The sequence below is a fragment of the Somniosus microcephalus genome, chromosome 14, assembly GCF_052327205.1.
Source record: "Somniosus microcephalus isolate GS21.2 chromosome 14, FLI_Smic_1.0, whole genome shotgun sequence".
NCBI lineage: Eukaryota > Metazoa > Chordata > Chondrichthyes > Squaliformes > Somniosidae > Somniosus > Somniosus microcephalus.
The window spans coordinates 19,298,302-19,317,462 of NC_141000.1; the positions used below are offsets into that span (position 1 = coordinate 19,298,302).

Sequence of the window (19,161 nt, forward strand, 5' to 3'; positions counted from 1 at the left end):
TACTTGTGTGTCATCTTTCTCTTACACGTGCTTCTACAAGGTGCAGCCCCTATGGCTTCAGCAGAGGTAGATGCAGCCTGCTCACTTCCCTGCTGCGACTGCACAGATGCTTTTGGCGGATGTCCTCTGGTTCTTGGAGCCTCTGATGGCCCCGCCAAAGTCTGCTCCTCCTGCAATTGTGCAGGGGCAGACTCGGCCATCGCGATCCCAAGAGGCATGTGGGGCTCTGACTGAGGGGGAGGCAATGGGGGAGAAGTGTGAGCGCTTTGAGAGGAGCCCCCACTTTCATGTCTTCTTTCACCGTCATCCCTCTCATGGGCCACCCGCACTTCCCTGCTAGCAAGGAGGTGGAGAGGACCTTGCTGCACAGCAGTGGGGCCATGAGGACTCAAGTCTATGTTGACATCCCTCCTAGAGAGGAGGTATATGAGCCTCTGCCATCTATGCTTCATAGAAAGCCATCTATTCTCCATAGATAGCGTGTGCTCCTGTGAGTGGCGCATTAGCTGTTCCACGCAGGTGGCCATCCTTTCCACGGAAGAGCCCACAGTCGCCATCACCTGTGAGATGGTGGTGCTCATGTTGGAGATGGACTCCTCCATTCTCTGCACATTTGCAGACATCACGGCCGCAAAACCGGTCAAAGCCTCCATCACTTCTTCCCACACCTCTAGGATCGCTCTCTTTCTGGATCGCCCTCGAGGCAGAATGTCTGCATGCAGCCGAGCAGAGCCGGGAGTATCCTGTGCCCTCCGGTGAGGAGTCCCCACTACTGTCCCTGTCTCCACCATCTCCTCTTGCTCACTTGTGACTTGTGAGACACCAGGTAACAACACTACTCTATCTCGCCTGGGAGCCACCGAGGTGTGTGTATCTGCGCTGGTGCTGGGTGCGCTTATGTCTGGTGATGGCGCACCCTCAAAGGCTGGAGGCTCCTCTGAGGAGCCATCTTCCTCTTCCTCCTGGACAGTGGGGGAGGGGGGCTCTTGGGACCTGTGGGAGAGTAAAGAGATGATTTAGAAATGTCATATCAAGAATGGGTAATGATACCATTATGCACATGATGAACATTCACTGGCTGCTGACATCAGTCCCCATATGAGTGACTGCTATATGCCATGTGGCTGTATGAGATGTCATTCTGTCACCAGGTTGCTGAGATGTCCCCCTCTCTCCGTCTCCCACCTCCAGCTGCTCTGCAACTCCTGGTATGTCCAGGGCGACCTCCTCTGCTGCAGTTAACATGGCCAATGATGGAGGGCCACCTCCAGTTCTCTCCCTCTCCCTCTTATAGTGGGCTCTCTTCTCCTGCAAGGGGGGAAAGAAGAGACGTTTGAGTGAGAGTGATGGAATGAGTGTAACGAATGGATGGGTTGCATCTGTAGATGGTGACTATGAGGGAGTGGGTTGCCAATGCCAAATGGCCTCCTTGTGTGGTGTTAGTTGGTATGATTGCATTAGGATGAGGGTGAGTGTGAGGGGTGGTTAGTCAGGTGTGCACGTGTGTATGTAGGTAGAGAGAGAGGGATGGGTGGACGTGCAATGTATGTTGGTGTGAGTAATGATGTGCAGGAGTAGGCTTGGTAAGGCAAAGTGATGGGGATGTGATGAGAGGCACAGCAGGATGAAGTTGAGTGTGGTCTTGCACTCATCTTTCCTGTTCTAATGAGATCATTGAAATGCTTCCGGCACTGTACCCAGGTTCTCCTCACAACGTCCCTGCTGTTGACCTCCTTTCCTGTCTCCAGCCAGGCTCGTTTGGTCTCCTGGGAAGGTCTCTTGCGCCCATCAGAGGGGAAGAGGACCTCCCTGCGTGCTCGGACTCCCTCCACAAGCATATGGAGGGAGTCACCTGAGGACCTGGGTGCAGCCCTCTGCCTCTGTGCAGTCATGTTTTCAAGGCTTAGAAAGAACCAAAAGCTCCAGCGCTGTGCCTGCACACTCCTAGATGAACCTTCAAATGCAATGTGGCCGAGGCTCCTTTAAATATCCCGGCTAGAAATGAGTCATCGATGACATCATCAGACCCACACCATTTAATAGGACCGGGTAATGCGCAGAGCTGCCTTAATAGGTCTCATTAAGGGAAAGTCGTTCTGGGGAGTGGCTTGAAATGAGGAACAGGGTCGCACACGACCCGCCCGTGTAAACAAAATTCCGGCCTAAGATACTATAAACTTCTTGCAAACTTCAGCACAGTTTTATTTCTTTAGCCAACTTTATTTTTTCCCTTCCCTTTCTATTACCTTCACTCAATGTGTTCATATAATTTGCAATTTATATGGTGCAACTTATAGACTAGAACAAAAGAGTTTTACAGCAGAGGAGACCATTCAGCCCAATATCCCCGTGCCAGTTCTTTGAAACAGCTATCCACTTAGTCGCACTTTGCCACCTTTTGCCCATACCATTTTAAACCTTTTTCAAAGATTTATCCACTTCCTTTTTAAAAACTATTATGGATCCTGCTTCCACCACCATTTATGGTAGAATTTTCCATATTCTAAAACCCTCTGTGTAAAAAAATGTTCTTCACTCATTTCATGCTGCCCTCTAGTTACAGTAGTAATAGTTTTTCCTGATGTAACTTATCAATATCCCTTAACTTTGTCTGTTCTAGTGAAAAATGCCCCAGGCTGCGAAGTTCAACCCCCGTAGCGCCGGTAGATTTGGCCGTTTAAAAAAAAAATGGCTTCCTCATCGCTTCCGCCGACTTCTGGCACGGCCTGCGCTGTTCGCCATCTTGGTGAGGGCGATAGCGTGGGCAGTACCTTTGTGCACCAGCAGTATACAGAGTAGGCAGATCGCAAAGTCAGTCAGCGTGTAATGCTGATTTGACACATGACCTGCCATTTGTGAAGTCGTTGCTCCATTCAACGGCTTCTCCTAAACACACACAGCTAAACGTGTGTTCAGCTGCATGAGGGACCCCCCATCAGCGCTACTTAAAGGGATCCATCCAACTTGCAGGTAAGTTGTGTATTGCTTTTGTACTGGCTGTTGCGGAGTTTGTAGGAGTACTGGGTTGCTGGAAGAGATTTCAAAAGTTGTTAACGTGTGCAAGGAGTGCTGCTGAATAGTGGGAAGGCAATGGCTGCTACTAGAAGGCCTCTGAGTACACCACTTGGTCCCAGTCATGGGGGCTCTAGTTGCAGTCCCTCTCGCGCTGCAGCATGACAGGGAGATGGAGCAGAGGCAGCAAAGAAGACAAACTGCTTGCAGAGGGAGGAGGAGGAGGCGGGCTCTCAGCAGGAGGCCGTACCCACCTAAGGTCTTCAGGGAGCACTTCTCCTACTTGCTCCGTTCTGTTTCAGCAAGGAGGTGGTGACAGAACTCTGCCACCTCTTGGAACCAGACCTGCAGCCTCAGAGTAGGGCGATGATGGCACTGCCAGTGGTCCTCAAGGTGACCGTGCTCCTGAATTTTTTCGCCAGTGGATCCTTCCAGGCTAGAACAGATGACATAGCAAACATCTTGAAGTTCGCCATCCATTGCTGCATCGGGAGGTCACAGAGGCTCTGTACACTAGGACAGGGGACGGCATTGTCTTCTCTCTAGCAGGAGACGCACAACACATGGCTTTGCCAGGATATCGGGCTTCCCCATGGTGCAGGAAGCCATCGACTGTACACGTGGCTTTGTCAGGATATTGGGCTTCCCCATGGTGCAGGGAGCCATCGACTGCACACATGGCTTTGCAGGCGCCGCATTTCTATGATGAGATGTTCCATAACCTCAAAGGTTTCCACTCACGTAATATGCAGTTGGTGTGCGACCACGCCCAGCACATCATGGCAGCTGTCATGATGCGTTCATCCTGCGCCAGTCCACTGTGCCAGCAATTTTCCAGCCACCACGTAGAACCTGAGGGCGGCTGCTAGGCAACAAGAGCTATCCGCTCTACACCTGGCTGATCAAATCAAATCAAATCAAATCAACTTTTATTGTCATTGTTAGTGCACAAGTGCAGTACAACGAGATGTAGGCTTGCGGCTCCCGAGAGTGTACAATTTGGATTAGGACACTTAAACATTTCAACATACATTTGTACATATATATTAGCATAAATATGACCATAATAAAGTGCATCGGCAGATGTGCAGGCTTTAGTGTTTATTTGTGGAGTTCAGTAGGATGACAGCCCTGGGAAAGAAGCTGTTCTTAAATCTGGTCGTACGGGTGCGAATGCATCTGTAGCGTCTTCCAGATGGTAGGAGGGCGAACAGACTGTGGCTGGGGTGGGTAGGGTCTTTGATGATGGTCCGTGCCCTCCGTAGGCAGCGTTTCTGATATATATGTTCTATGGTCGGTAGCCGGGTGCCGGTAATGCGTTGGGCAGTTTTGACTACCCGCTGCAGGGCTTTCCGGTCATGGGAGCTACAGCCGCCGTACCATACCGTGATACAGTTTGTCAGGATGCTCTCTATAGTGCAGCGGTAGAAGTTAGCGAGGATCGGGGGTGACAGATTACATCCCTTCAGCCTCCTCAAGAAATATAGGCGCTGCTGGGCCTTCTTCACCAGAGAGGAAGTGTTGAGGGACCAGGAGAGGTCTTCCGTGATGTGGACTCCGAGGAACTTAAAGCTGGCCACCCTTTCCACCTCCGCCCCATTGATGTGGATGGGGGTGTGACTTCCGCCTTTGGACTTCCTGAAGTCCACGATTATTTCCTTTGTTTTCTTGGTGTTAAGGGCCAGGTTGTTGTCGGCGCACCACTTCACGAGATGCTGGACCTCCTCCCTGTAGGCTGACTCATCATTGTTGGTGATCTGGCCTACTACTGTGGTGTCATCTGCAAACTTGATGATGGTGTTGGAACCATTAACAGCCACACAGTCGTGGGTGAAGAGGGAGTAGAGGAGGGGGCTCAGCACACATCCTTGTGGGGCCCCCATGTTCAGGGTCAGGGGGGGGGAGGTGTGGTTGCCTAATTTGACAGACTGGGGTCTGTTTGTTAGGAAGTCCAGGGTCCAGTTGCAGAGGGAAGTGTTCAGGCCAAGAGTTTGGAGTTTGGTGGCCAGCTTGTTGGGGACGATAGTGTTGAATGCTGAGCTGTAGTCTATAAACAACATTCTGATGTAGGTCTCCTTACCATCTAGGTGATTCAGTGCCGAGTGTAGAGCAGTAGTGATTGCATCCTCCGTTGATCTGTTTGCCCGATAGGCAAACTGGTGTTGGTCAAGGGAGGCAGGAACACTGGCCTCCCCTCCCTCCGCAACCCCACCACTCGTGGGCTGCATTCATATAATGAGAGCCATGCTGCCATGAGGAATGTCATCAAGCAGACCACCAGGGTGCTGAAGCAACAGTTCCACTGCCTTGACCACTCGGGAGGCGCCCTCCAGTACTCAACGGAGCAGTTGTCCCAATTCGTGGTGGTCCTCCACAACTTGGCCATCATGAGGGCGCAGTCCTTGCCACCACAGGTTCCACATCTACCCCAGAAGGAGGAGGAGGGGGACGAGGAAGAGGAAGAGGAGGAGGAAGGGAGGAGGCAGACTGCACAGCCACGTTCCGGACGGGTTGTCCGTGAGCACATCATCAGATTCTGGTTCCCTTGAATGAAACCCCAGATCCCCATTGCTCAACACTTCCCCACCTTACCATCCATAAGAACATAAGAAATAGGAGCAGGAGTCGGCCATTTGGCCCCTTGAGCCTGCTCCACCATTCAACAAGATCATGGCTGATCTTCTACCTCAACTCCACCTTCCCGCACTATCCCCATATCCCTTAATTCCCTTAGTTCCCTCTGTCACGGAACATTACAGCATCCTCTTGGCCACAATGCTGAATTGAAAGCCACCACAAAACAAACATTCCAAACCACATTTATAAATGATTCATTCCAATACTACATAACAAAGTCAACTAATTCTCTTAGTGCCTGTCTTCCGTGTGCCTTTGCCTGTCCTGGTGCTCCTACGAAGTGCTCCCCCAGTGGCTTCAGCATGGCCAGTGGAAGGCAGCTGACTTTCCATGGGCGAGGCTGCAGATGGCCTTGCAGGATGACCTCGTGCAGTTCTGGGCCTAGAAGGCCCGGCTGTAGACTGCACCAGCTCTGCATGGACGGCAGCAGTCTGGGCTGGCTGGCTGATAGGCAACAGCAAGGGCACTGTGGAGTGGCAGTAGTGGAAGTCGAAATGATGTCATCCTGAGAAAGGACAGCAGGTTCATGCTCCACGGAGCCACTGCCACTCCCCTCGGGCCAGCGCCTCAGCAATCAGAGTAATCTGTTGGAGCACAGATTGCTGGACTGATGTGACGCCCTGCAATCCCCTTTCCACACTGGTAAACGAAGCCATGATGGCAGCAGTCTGACCTTGCATGACTTCAGTCTGAGCTTCCACTGCAGCACTCAGATGTTGGGTGGCTTCCACTTGTGCTGCAATAGAAGCTGAGACATCGCCCATCAGACGCTGCATCATGGTTGGGTCCACAAGTGCATTAATGGAGTTGCCCATCATTTCCATCCCGGAAAATCTGGGCTCCAAGCTCTGCGCAAAGCGCTGTGCAAAGTTGGTGCCAGACTTCTCCATGCTCCTTGACAGTAACAACAGGCTCTCTGGCAGGCCTGCCAATGCACCAAGCATTTCTGTGTGCATGCCCATCACCCTTCTTCTGTAGGCCGCCCTATCAAAGTCCATATCTGAGTCCTGAGCAGCAGAACATGTGTGCGACCTTGCCCTCCAGGGAGCTGGCACCTGTGCTACCCTTTCCCCCTGCCCTGGCTGCAGCCCACTCGTGCCTGGTGACTCACCACATGCAGATCCCGCCTCTATACTTCCCTCTAAAGTACATGCAGTGCCAGTTTCTCTGCGAGCGTGAAATCAAATGACGGTGTCTCTTCTTCTCCATCACTCTCCTCTTGCACTTCCTGCACTGGCTGGCCAGGTTGGAGGTCTTCGGTATCTGAAAGGAGAAAGGCACAAGGGTAGGGTTGTGGTGAGGAGGGGAAGGGGGGAAAGAAAGAGGTGCATGCTTCCACCATCAGCAGCTTGTAAGTGAGAAGAGATTGTGGGAAGAGGGAGAAGTGGGACATGAGAAGGAGGATTAAGAATGAGCTTACCGTCTGACATAAGAAAACTACTAGGCACTTGGTCTAAGCGTTAAACAAAGCTTTAATCAACTGTTTTACAACATGGAGGTCTAGCTGTGTCCTTCACTAGTTCCTGTTAAGAATGTCCTGCGCAAGCTGGGCCCGTGCCCGAGTATTTATACTCTCCCTGGACAGCGCCACCCGCGGGCTGCTCAGTATTATTTCATAAGTCTTTCTTTCATGAATGACTGATTCATGTCACCGTCATCATCAGTGCTTTCAGCCACGCCGATTGCCACGGCCTCAGTGACGGCCCCGCTAATAATGTTGAGCACAGTCTCCTCAAGTTGGGTCAGGATATGCAGCCTTGCCCATCCCCACCGGTTACCTGCTGCTGCCTTCGGTTAGGAGCCACCTTGAGAAGAGAAAGGGAAGTGTGCCAGCGAGTGTGGTGCAATGTGTTTGGGAGATGTGCCTGTCATGGTGGAATAGCTGGCAGTGTGTGCAAGGTGTGAGATGTGGGTGTGAGGCTCGTAGCAGTGGTAAGTGTGTGTGGGTGAGGTGAACCTATGAATGTGAGGTATGAGTCGTGATTGATAGAAATTGTTGGTAGGTGAGTGACGGGGTGTGGTGCATTGAGTAGCGTGTGAGGCTAGTGGTGCAGATGGTGGGAGGTGGCTTTCGAAGATGCATTCACTGACCTTGGCCACTCGTGTGAGGTCATTGAACTTCTTTCGGCATTACATCTAGGTCCTCAGGGCACGACTGCTGGCAGTGACTGCTTGAGCTATCTGCTCCCACTGCCTTCTGACTGTTTGTCTGGAGGGCCTCCTGGCCCTCTATGGGTAGAGGACTTGCCTCCTCCTTTTGACCCCCTGCACTAAGGCCTCTAATGCTCTGATGGAGAACCTTGGTGCCCTTTCTCTGCCCAGTTGAGCCATTACTGAGTTACAATTGCCTTGACAAGCACTTCCAGCAGCTGCTGAATGCATAATGCACCTCACCTTTAAGAGGTGCCGAATGCCTTTAAAAGTGGAGGCTAGCTTTAAATAGGGATAGCATCGCATGAACTACAGCCACTCAGCAGCGCACTCAGCGCTGGGCTGCATGTATCCATCATGGTAATTAGTAGGCAGCACAAGGTCGCCAGCTGCCTGCATTACTTTCAACGGGCGTGTGCCGTTTGACATGAATCAGTCATTCATGATAGAAAGATGTAAGAAGTCACACAACACCAGGTTATAGTCCAACAGTTTTATTTGAAATCACAAGCTTTCGGAGCGCTGCTCCTTCCTCAGGTGAAGTGGAGAGATGCATAAAGACACAGCTTATATAGACAGAGAATAATGTCAGATGATTACAGGTAATCTTTCTAACTGCCATTTATCACACCTCGGCAGAGAGATAATCACAGCAATCAAAGGTGTGAATGGTGTCCAAACAGGTCAGTCAGGAAAACATTTCATCAAAGAACAATGAGGTGGGGTCACAAGGGGTCAAATGTTGCAGATGCTGGGGACTGTATGAAAAACAAAAAAGAGACAAAAACATTTTTTTTTGCTGGAAATCACAGCAGGTCCGGCCGCATCTGTGTAGAGAGAACAAGCCAACAACAACTCGAGTCTGGATGACCCTACATCAGGTGGGGTTACATGTAGCATGACATGAACCCAAGATCCCGGTTGAGGCCATCCTCATGAGTGCGGAACTTGGCTATCAGTTTCTGCTCTACGATTTTGCGTTGTCGTGTGTCTCGAAGGCCACCTTGGAGAATACTTACCCGAAGATTGGAGGCTGAATGTCCTTGACTGCTGAAGTGTTCCCCGACTGGGAGGGAACACTACTGCCTGGCGATTGTTGCGCCGTGTCCGTTCATCCATTGTCGCAGTGTCTGCATGGTCTCGCCATTGTACCATGCTCTGGGGCATCCTTTCCTGCAACGTATGAGGTAGACAACGTTGGCCGAGTCACATGAGTATGTACCATGTACTTGGTGGGTGGTGTCCTCATGTGTGATGATGGTATCTGTGTTGATGATCTGGCATGTCTTGCAGAGGTTGCCGTGGCAGGGTTGTGTGGTGTCGTGGTCGCTGTTCTCCTGAAAGCTGGGTAATTTGCTGCGAACGATGGTCTGTTTGAGGTTAGGCGGCTGTTTGAAGGTGAGTAGTGGAGGTTTGGGGATGGCCTTAGCGAGGTGTTTGTCGTCATCGATGACATGTTGAAGGCTGCGAAGAACATGGCGTAGTTTCTCCACTCCGGGGAAGTACTGGACGATGAAAGGTACTCTGTTGGTTGTGTCCCGTGTTTGTCTTCTGAGGAGGTCTATGCGATTTTTTGCTGTGGCCCGTCGGAACTGTCGATCAATGAGCCGAGCGTCATATCCTGTTCTTACGAGGGCGTCTTTCAGCGTCTGTAGGTGTCCATCGCGTTCCTCCTCGTCTGAGCAGATCCTGTGTATTCGCAGAGCTTGTCCATAGGGGATGGCTTCTTTAACGTGGTTAAGGTGGAAGCTGGAGCAGTGGAGCATCCTGAGGTTGTCCGTGGGCTTGCGGTAGAGTGAAGTGCTGAGGTGTCCGTCTTTGATGGAGATTCGTGTGTCCAAGAATGAAACCGGTTCTGAGGAGTAGTCCATGGTGAGTTTGATGGTGGGATGGAACTTGTTGATGTTATCGTGTAGTCTTTTCAGTGATTTTTCGCCGTGGGTCCATAGGAAGAAAATGTCGTCGATGTATCTGGTGTATAGCATTGGTTGGAGGTCCTGTGCAGCGAAGAAGTCTTGCTCGAACTTGTGCATGAAGATGTTGGCGTTTTGGGGTGCGAATTTGGTCCCCATGGCTGTTCCGTGTGTTTGGGTAAAGAACTGGTTGTCGAAGGTGAAGACATTGTGGTCAAGGATGAAGTGGATGAGTTGTAGGATGGCGTCTGGAGATTGGCTGTTGTTGGTGTTGAGCACTGAGGCTGTCGCAGCAATGCCGTCATCGTGGGGGATATTGGTGTAGAGTGCCGAGACGTCCATCGTGGCGAGGAGTGTTCCTGGTTCAACTGGTCCGTGGGTGCTGAGTTTCTGTAATAAGTCTGTAGTGTCACAACAGAAGCTGGGGGTTCCCTATATGATGGGTTTCAGGATGCCCTCGACGTATCCAGAGAGGTTCTCATACAGGGTTCCATTGCCTGATACGATAGGACATCCGGGTGTGTTGGCTTTGTGTATCTTTGGGAGGCAGTAGAAGTCTCCTACGCGGGAGTACGTGGGATGAGAGCGCATAGGATGCTTTGAAGGTCTGGATCGAAGGTCTTGATCAGTCTGTTGAGTTGGCAGGTGTGTTCTTTGGTCAGATCTGCGGGTAACTCTCTGTAGTGTTCCTGGTTGTCCAGTTGTCGGTATGCTTCTTTGCAATAGTCCGTTCTGTTCTGCTCCACTTCTCCAGCTTCCACCCTAACCACGTTAAAGAAGCCACCCCCTATGGACAAGCCCTGCGAATACACAGGATCTGCTCAGACGAGGAGGAACGCGATGGACACCTACAGACGCTGAAAGACGCCCTCATAAGAATGGGATATGACGCTCGACTCGTCGATCGACAGTTCCGATGGGTCACAGCAAAAAATCGCATAGACCTCCTCAGAAGACAAACACGGGGCACAACCAACAGAGTACCCTTCGTCGTCCAGTACTTCCCCGGAGCGGAGAAACTACGCCATGTTCTTCGCAGCCTTCAACATGTCATCGATGACGATGAACACCTCGCTAAGGCCATCCCCACGCCTCCACTACTCGCCTTCAAACAGCCGCCTAACCTCAAACAGACCATCGTTCGCAGCAAATTACCCAGCTTTCAGGAGAACAGTGACCACGACACCACACAACCCTGCCACGGCAACCTCTGCAAGACATGCCAGATCATCAACACAGATACCATCATCATACGTGAGGACACCACCCACCAGGTACATGGTACATACTCATGTGACTCGGTCAATGTTGTCTACCTCATACGTTGCAGGAAAGGATGCCCCGGAGCATGGTACATCGGCGAGACCATGCAGACACTGCGACAACGGATGAACGGACACCGCGCAACAACCGCCAGGCAGGAGTGTTCCCTCCCAGTCGGGGAATACTTCAGCAGTCAAGGACATTCAGCCTCCGATCTTCAGGTAAGCATTCTCCAAGGCGGCCTTCGAGACACATGACAACGCAAAATCGTAGAGCAGAAACTGATAGCCAAGTTCCGCACTCATGAGGACAGCCTCAACCGGGATCTTGGGTTCATGTCACGCTACATGTAACCCCACCTGACGTAGGGTCATCCAGACTCGAGTCGTCATTGGCTTGTTCTCTCTACACAGGTGCGGCCGGACCTGCAGTGATTTCCAGCAAAAAAAAATGTTTTTTTGTCTGTTTTTTGTTTTTCATACATCTGCAACATTTGACCCCATGTGACCCCACCTCATTGTTCTTTGATGTAATGTTTTCCTGACTGACCTGTTTGGACACCATTCACACCTTTGATTGCTGTGATTATCTCTCTGCCGAGGTGTGATAAATGGCAGTTAGAAAGATTGCCTGTAATCATCTGGCATTATTCTCTGACTATATAAGCTGTGTCTTTATGCATCTCTCCAATTCACCTGATGAAGGAGAAGCACTCCGAAAGCTTGTGATTTCAAATAAAACTGTTGGACTATAACCTGGTGTTGTGTGACTTCTTGCATTTGTCCAACCCAGTCCAACACCGGCATCTCCACACCATGAAAGAAAGACTTATGAAATAATACTGAGCGGCCTGCGGGTGGCGCTGTCCAGGGATGGGCCCAGCTTGCGCAGGACATTCTTAACAGGTACTAGTGAAGGACACAACTAGACCTCCATGTTATAAAACAGTTGATTAAAGCTTTGTTTAAAGCTTAGACCAAGTGCCTAGTAGTTTTCTTACATCACCGGTCTCGCATTGCAATCCCCGCGCCCGTTTAGGGCCAATCAAATTTTTTAGCCCCCAGTTTCCCATAAGTAAAGCCTTGCATCCCTGGATAGGGTTGCCAACTCTGGTTAGAAGCATTCCTGGAGGTTTGATCACGTGATATTCTGACCACGTGACATCCGATCACATGACTTCTACCAATGTTATTGCATTTACCTTATAAAGGCTGGGTCCCCTGTATCAGAGTATTTTTCTTGTGGTTTTGTGGCAGCAGATGTTGTGTGACAGGGCGGGGAAGAGGGGAATCTGAGGGTGAGGGAGCAATTCGCAGAGGGGAAACCAGAGGTGGGAGGAACTTTGATCCCACCAGTAACTAATGGTAAATCACTGAAATTGCACTGAAAACTAATAGTATCAGTGGTAACCTCAGATTCATAGAGTCATAATGGCACAGAAGGAGGTCATTCAGCCCATCGAGTCCATGCCGGCTCTCTGTAGTGCAATTCAGTCAGTCCCATTCCCCCACTCTACCCCCTTAGTCCTGCATGTTTATTTCCCTCAAGTGCCTATCCAGTCTCCCCTTGAAAACATTGAGTGTGTCCGCTTCCACCACTTCCAGTGAATTCCAGGTCCTCACCACTTGCTGCGTAAAAAAGTGTTTCCTCACATCCCCCTGGCATCCCTTGCCCAAAACCTTAAATCTGTGTCCCCTACTCCTTGTACCATCGACTAGTGGGAACAGCCTTTTCCCGTCTAGCCTATCCAAACCCGTCATAATCTTGTACACCTCTATCAAATCACCCCGCAACCTCCTGTGCTCTAATGAAAACAAATCCAGCTTCTCCAACATGTCCTTGTAGCTAAGATCTCCCATCCCAGGAACCATTCTGATAAATCTCCTCTGCACCCTCTCAAGTGCCTTCACATCCTTCCTAAAGTGTGGTGACCAGAACTGGACGCAATACTCCAGTTGTGGCCTAACCACTGCTTTATAAAGGTTCAGCATAACTTCTCTACTTTTGTACTCAATACCTCTATTTATGAAGCCCAAGATCCCATATGCTTTGCTAACCACTCTCTCAATATGTCCCGCCACCTTCAGGGACCTATGCACATTAACTCCCAGGTCCCTCTGTCCCTGCACACTCTTTAAAACTGTGCCATTAAGTGTATATTGCCTCTCCCTGTTCCTTCTGCCAAAATGCATCACCTCACACTTCTCCGTATTAAATTCCATCTGCCACTTGTCTGCCCATTCTGCTAGCCTTTCTATGTCCTGTTGCAGGCAATTGGTATTATCATCACTGTTTGCCACACCCCCAAGTTTGGTGTCATCGACAAATTTAGAAATTCTATTCTGTATTCCAATATCCAGGTCATTTATATATATCAAAAAAAGCAGTGGCCCCAGCACTGACCCTTGGGGAACACCACTGTCTACCATCCTCCAGTCTGAAAAACAGCCATTTACCACAACTCGCTGTTTTCTGTCCTTAAGCCAATTCCTTATCCAAGCTGCCACTGACCCATCTATTCCATGAGCCTCAATTTTGTTAACCAGCCTTCTATGTGATACTTTGTCAAACGCCTTCTGAAAATCCATGTAGACAACAACCATTGCATTCCCTTCATCAATGCTCCCTGTTACTTCATCAAAAAATTCAATTAGATTTGTCAAACACGATCTGCCTTTTACAAATCCGTGTTGGCTCTCCTTAATTAGCTTAAACCTCTCCAAGTGCCCGTTAATTTTTTCCTTGATTATTGTTTCTAAAACCTTATCCACCACTGATGTTAAACTGACCGGCCTGTAGTTACTAGGATTGTCCTTACACCCTTTCTTGAACAATGGTGTCACATTTGCCACTTTCCAATCCTCAGGCACCTCCCCGCATCTAGGGAAGATTGGAAAATTATGACAAGCCCTTCTGCTATCTCCTCCCCCAATTCCCTTAGCAACCCGGGATGCAAGCCTTCTGGACCAGGTGAGTTATCCACTCTAAGCATACCCAGCCTTTCTCGTAAATCCTGTCTATCAATTTTCACCCCTTCCATTGCTTCGACCTTTTCCACTTCTACTGATATTTTGTCAGCATCCACCTCCTTATTAAACACCAATACAAAGTACTCATTGAGTATTCTAGCCTTGCCCTGTGCCTCTGAGCATATATCACCTTCTTTGTCCCTAATAGGCCCCACCTCACCTCTTACTACCCATTTACTGTTTACATGCCGGTAGAAGATTTTTGGCTTCCCTTTTATGTTAAACGCCATTATACTCTCATATTCTCTCTTTGTCAATCTTATTTCAGCTTCACTTCCCCTCTCAACTTATTGTATTTGGTCTGGTTCTCCCCTGAAGAATTCACCTGACATTTATCATACACCCTCTTTTTCCCCTCAAAAGCAACAGTAATACAATAACTCACTGATATCTAACTGGCAGTAATAGGTGTAATGCCCCGATATCCTACTGGCAACTCGTAATAATCCTATAATCTGCTTATATTCACCCTGAAATGATAGCCAGAATCCCCCTGAACTGCACAAGACGCGGTCAGGCTCCCCATTAAATGACACATTTAACAGGCCCCATCTCTCTCCCTATCTCCTTGGACTCTGGTTTGGACTCCGGTTCCGTGCGATGGTGACAACTCTGAACTGGGCACCTCAATCAGAGCTGATCTGTACTTGGACTTCATACGCCCAAACCGGCCAGTACAAATAAAATGAAGTTTTAGCCTCTACCTCAATAGCTACAAGTGGTGAAGTATCCCATGGCCTAATAGCCCTCAGTTCAAGAACCGACCTCTTCCCTTCCACCTTGCTAATTGCAGTGCGAATACTTGGTTTCCAATTCCTAGCTTCCCATTCGCCCAACAGTGGAAATAATCTTTCACTATTTACCCAAAGTGAGGTCCCCAGGTATCACTCGCCCTTTACTGGTTGCTCTTCTCTCAGTGCCGCTCCCACTCACCACCTTGCTGCTGCTGCTTCAGCTCTGTGGGAAATGCTCGGCCCTACAACCACCCCATTCCTCAGTTTTCCTCTCCCCCTCTCCCACAGTCCCCAGTCTCCCTCTCCCCCATTCCCCAGTCTCCCCCCGAGCCCCCATGCCCCAGTCACCCTCTCCCCTGAGTCCCCATTCCCCAGTCTCCCTCTCCCCCGAGCCGCCATTCCCCAGTCTCCCTCTCCCCCGAGCCGCCATTCCCCAGTCTCCCTCGCCCCCATTCCCCAGTCTCCCTCGCCCCCATTCCCCAGTCTCCCTCTCCCCCGAGCCGCCATTCCCCAGTCTCCCTCTCCCCCGAGCAGCCATTCCCCAGTCTCCCTCTCCCCCGAGCCGCCATTCCCCAGTCTCCCTCTCCCCCCGAGCCCCCATTCCCCAGTCTCCATCTCACCCCCCGAGCCCCCATTCCCCAGTCTCCCTCTCCCCCGAGCCCCCATTCCCCAGTCTCCCTCTCCCCCGAGCCCCCATTCCCCAGTCTCCCTCTCCCCCGAGCCCCCATTCCCCAGTCTCCCTCTCCCCCGAGCCCCCATTCCCCAGTCTCCATCTCGCCCCCCGAGCCCCGTTCCCCAGTCTCCCTCTCCCCCTCTCCCCCATTCTCCAGTCTCCCTCTCTCCCCGAGCCCCCTTTCCCCAGTCTCTCCCTCTCCCCCGAGCCCCCATTCCACAGTCTCTCTCTCCCCCCGAGCCCCCAATCCCCAGGCTCCCTCTCCCCCGGAGCCCCCATTCCCCAGTCTCCCTCTCCCCCGAGCCCCCATTCCCCAGGCTCCGTCTCCCCTGAGCCCCCATTCCCCAGTCTCCCTCTCTCCCCGAGGCCCCAGACTCCCTCTCTCCCCGAGACCCCAGTCTCCCTCTCTCTCCGAGACCCCAGTCTCCCCCTCTCCCCAAGAACTCAGACTCCCTCTCACCCCGAGACCCCAATCTCCCTCTCTCCCCGAGACCCCAGTCTCCCTCTCCCCCGAGCCCCCATTCCCCAGTCTCCCTCTCCCCCCGAGCCCCCATTCCCCAGTCTCCCTCTCTCCCCAAGCCCCCATTCCCCAGTCTCCATCTCTCCCCCCGAGCCCCCATTCCCCAATCTCCTTCTCCCCCGAGCCCCCATTCCCCAATCTCCCTCTCCCCCATTCTCCAGACTCCCTCTCCCCCTCTCCTCCATTCTCCAGTCTCCCTCTCTCCCCGAGCCCCCTTTCCCCAGTCTCTCCCTCTCTCTCCGAGCCCCCATTCCACAGTCTCCCTCTCCCCCCAAGCCCCCATTCCCCAGTCTCCCTCTCCCCCGAGCCCCCATTCCACAGTCTCTCTCTCCCCCCGAGCCCCCATTCCCCAGGCTCCCTCTCCCCCAGAGCCCCCATTCCCCAGTCTCCCTCTCCCCCAAGCCCCCATTCCCCAGGCTCCCTCTCCCCTGAGCCCCCATTCCCCAGTCTCCCTCTCTCCCTGAGACCCCCAGACTCCCTCTCTCCCCGAGACCCCAGTCTCCCTCTCTCTCCGAGACTCCAGTCTCCCTCTCTCCCCGAGACCTCAGACTCCCTCTCACCCCAAGACCCCAATCTCCCTCTCTCCCCGAGACCCCAGTCTCCCTCTCCCCCGAGACCCCAGTCTCCCTCTCTCCCCGAGACCCCAGACACTCTCTCTCCCCGAGACCCCAGTCTCCCTCTCACCCGAGACCCCAGACACCCTCTCTCCCCGAGACCCCAGACTCCCTCTCTCCCCGAGACCCCAGTCTCCCTCTCACCCCGAGACCCCAGACACCCTCTCTCCCCGAGACCCCGTCTCCCTCTCTCCCCGAGACCCCAGTCTCCGTCTCTCCCCGAGACCCCAGTCTCCGTCTCTCCCCGAGACCCCAGTCTCCGTCTCTCCCCGAGACCCCAGTCTCCCTCTCTCTCCAAGACCCCAGTCTCCCTCTCCCCCGAGACCCCAGTCTCCCTCTCTCCCCGAGACCCCAGACACCCTCTCTCCCCGAGACCCCAGTCTCCCTCTCCCCCGAGACCCCAGTCTCCCTCTCTCCCCGAGACCCCAGATTCCCTCTCTCCCCGAGACCCAGTCTCCCTCTCTCCCTGAGACCCCAGATTCCCTCTTTCCCCGAGACCCAGTCTCCCTCTCTCCCCGAGACCCCAGTCTCCCTCTCTCCCCGAGACCCCAGTCTCCCTCTGTCCCCGAGACTCCAGTCTCCCTCTCTCCCTGAGACCCCAGTCTCCCTCTCTCCCCGAGACCCCAGTCTCCCTCTCTCCCCAAGACCTCAGATTCCCTCTCACCCCGAGACCCCAATCTCCCTCTCTCCCCGAGACCCCAGTCTCCCTCTCGCCCCCACCCACCTCACTCGAGCCCTCCGATTTCAGAGACCTCAAGATTTTTTAAAAATCCGATTTGAAAGACACCCCTGATTTCAGAGACCCACCTCCCCACAATTCCGAGTGTCCGGCCCCCTCCCGACTGCACTCCTTGCGGTCGTGGCTCTGTGTGGCAGTGGTCAGGTGATGTCACCGTGACGGAGGTTTCTCCAACGGCAGCCATTGTCCTCACGGGGGTGGGGAGTAATTTAACTCCCTGATCTCTACTGGAGACAGCACTCGGGGGAGGAATCCCCAATTCCAGGAGAGTTGGGAACCCCATCCCTGGAATATGTTAGTAAATCTCTTCTGTACCTTCTCCGTGGCCTTGCCATTCTTCCTAAAATAGGACACCCAAAACTGGACGCAATAACCTGACTGTGGCCTAGCCAATGATTTGCAGAGATTTATTTCTTTGCTTTTGTGTTTTATTTATAAAACCTTGGATCCCATATGAAGGAGCTTGCATTTATATAGCAGCTTTCATAACCTCAGGACATCCTAAAGTGCATCACAGCCAGCGAAGGTCTTTGGAAGTGTAGACACTGTTGTAATGCGAGGAAACACAGCAGAAATTAGATAATTAACCCGATAATCTGTTTTAGTGATGTTGGTTGATAGATAAATTTTGTGCAGGACAATGGGAAAAATCTCTTAACCATCTTTGGGATCTTTCACGTCCACCAGAGAGAGCATTCAGGGCCTCGGTTTAATGTCTCATCTGAAAAACAGCACTCCCAACAGTGCAGCACTCTCTCAGTACACCACTGAGGTGTCATCCTAGAGTAAGGTGTGAACCCACAACCTTCTGACTCAGAGGCAAGAGTGACACCACTGAGCCAAGGCTGACACTTCAACTTTTTTTTTAATAAAGCTTTATCAGGTCCTTCCACTTTTAATTCACAGATTTCTTAAGATATTTTTCAACGTATAAGCATTAAAACAATGTTATTTTATCTGACTGGCCTTCCTGCTCTTCTTCCCCAACAGAACCATTTATTCCCATAGGTGATTCTTGCCTTGTGGTGGAATTTTCCAGAACTGATTGAAACACTTCAGCTCCTTAAAGTAATCCTCACTTAAACTGGTTGACTAGAGTGTTTCTGGAGAGACCCAGTCAGAATTGGCCAAGTCCGAACACGACTATTCTGTTGCTATGTTGGTTGCCGGAGGAAGCCTGAGGTTTGACACTGCGAGAGGAGGGTTCCCTCTGTTTGCGAAGTGATGGCGATATCCTAAACACAGCAGCAAGCCTTCCCTTCAAAACTATCTCCAAGAAGACTGTAAGCAGAAACCAAAGGAATGGGTTTACTTTTTACTAGAAATAGCAATTGGGAAATCTTCCTGCTACTTTTACAACACTGTAAACACAGTGGCCAGTGGAAATCTTCCCCTTGTATCTGCTGTAGTACAAATTTTCATCATGGCATTGTTTTTTAAGTCAGAATTTAAAAAAAACTAGTGCAAAATTGTGTCTTATTGGTTTACTTGTTTTTTTTAAAAATCTCTCCTCCCCACATTGTCACCTGCATGAACTGTGATTCACCAGTTGAGAGAGCAGACACACACACACACATAACCCGCTACAGCTTCTGAAGTCTCTGCCGTTCCATAATTCAGCTAATAGGATTCAAGACAGGCAAGCTTCTCTGTGGCAGAAGGTGCTGCTCACTGTCGTGGCTGCTGAACTGACACAACCCATTATGCATATGTGGACTGTCACATTACCAACTTCAGGCATTGCATCCCCAGACATTAGAGGTGTAAAGTTAGTCTTCAGAAAATAGCGCTGAGCTGTCCAAACAATTTTTTGTTACACTCAGCAAGACAGCTTTAGCAATAATAAAGGATGCAGTGAGCCTGGATTTAAGGGATT

The 19,161-nt window shown here is 51.4% G+C and overlaps 1 pseudogene; it reads right to left on the reverse strand.

Moving 5' to 3' along the window:
* Nucleotides 1-394: 394 nt before the first annotated feature.
* Nucleotides 395-19,161, reverse strand: part of LOC147107362 (uncharacterized) — a 30,344-nt pseudogene continuing 11,577 nt past the window's right edge.